Below are 1,695 nucleotides of genomic sequence, written 5' to 3'. Positions count from 1 at the left end.
CAACCGTCCCTTGGCCTTCCAAAGTCTTGCTTTGACTAGGTACTTCGTTTCAGATAATGACAGCCCTAATTTAAGTAACTTGTTTTGCCACTGGACAGATAGATACTATCCGTATCCCACTTTCCCCTGACAATAATGCCATCGATGTGTTCAACCCCAATCATATTATTTAACAAACCACAGATTCCCATATTTGGGCATCTATTTCCTGGGTGTCATCTACTCACGGTCCAACTAGAATATCAATCTGTGTTTAATCAGCAAAACAGAAGCCACTGTAGATATTTCAAGCAGAGGCAATTTAATACGGACACTTGTTTACAAAACTGTTGGCAGAGAAAAAGGGAGAAAGGTGTGCTGGAGAGACAGTATGGTATTTACACAAAGACCGGGAAGCGGCGATTGCTCCTGGCTGGAGCCACAGGCCTCTTCTTGCCATGAAGTCGAGGAGGCGCTTTCGCTGCCTCTGTCATTGTTAGAACTGCGACAGCACCACCGACCAGGGTCTGGGGGCCTCCATCCCTCTGGTTCAGGTGGCCAGACTTCTTCATGAGATGGGGGAAAATGGCTTCTGTCTTGCTCCTCCCTCCCATCTGGCCAGCGCTACCCATTGGGAGAGCCTTACAGGAAGCCAGGTGGCACAGGGCCAGGGACACATAGTTTGCAGGTTTCTACTCCTGTTGTTACCAAAGGGAATATAGAGGGGCAAACGTGCGCTCTTTCTCAGGACGATATTGGAAGATGCGCTTCTTCAAAATGAGGGAGAAAACCAAGAACGAGGATGACCCAGGATGTGGGAGACAGGGTGTCCAACGCAAGAGAGAGGGACTGGGGCATTTCAGGAGGTGAAGGAAGGAGAGCCCAGGGCAACAGCATCAAGCCTAGAGATTAGCCAGCCTACCCCAGAGCAGGAGGGCTGCCAGCTCCAGCAGGGAAGTCTGTCAGGAAGAAGGAACAGGAGCCACCGTGTGATGCGTTTGAAGACATTGAGAAATGGATGGGGGCTGGCCCAGTGGAGCAGCCGTTAAATGCGCACGTTTCCCTTCTCGACAGCCCAGGGTTGGCCGGTTCGGATCCCGGGTGTGGACATTGCACCGCTTGGCAAGCCATGCTGTGGTAGGCATCCCACATATAAAGTAGAGGAAGATGGGCATAGATGTTAGCTCAGGGCCAGTCTTCCTCAGCAAAAAAGAGGAGGACTGGCAGTAGTTAGCTCAGGGCTAATCTTCCTCAAAAAAAAAAAAAAAAGAAATGGATTGTTCTTTCAGAGAGCTGGAAGAAAATTAATGATGAATATATAGAAAGCAGAGCAACGAGAACCACAGTTCAGGAAAAATGGAATGTGAAAGGAATCATATATACTATCATAGTATATGATATATGATATATATATCATAGTATATGATCATACTATACTATGTGGCTCGGCTGTTAATAATAGTTCCACAGCTATACTAAGGTGAATGTTGACTATTTGATTTAGTAAAAATTGTATGAAGCCAAGTTTGTAGAGAAGAAAGGAGTTGTGTGTTGGGATGAGGGGTGACGCGAAGAGAGCCATATGTTCATCTTTTATATTAAAAAGTCAACAGGTAATATTCAAAACTAAAAAAATCAAGAAATGTCAATATAAAGCAAGTTATTTATATACAATAAATCTCAGGGGAAAAAACAGCAAAAATGTTTGAAAATTAT

This window comes from Equus quagga, chromosome 8 (assembly GCF_021613505.1).
Source record: "Equus quagga isolate Etosha38 chromosome 8, UCLA_HA_Equagga_1.0, whole genome shotgun sequence".
In the NCBI taxonomy this organism is placed as follows: domain Eukaryota; kingdom Metazoa; phylum Chordata; class Mammalia; order Perissodactyla; family Equidae; genus Equus; species Equus quagga.
The sequence above is the reverse complement of the archived record's forward strand: the minus strand, read 5'-3'. Positions refer to the sequence as shown.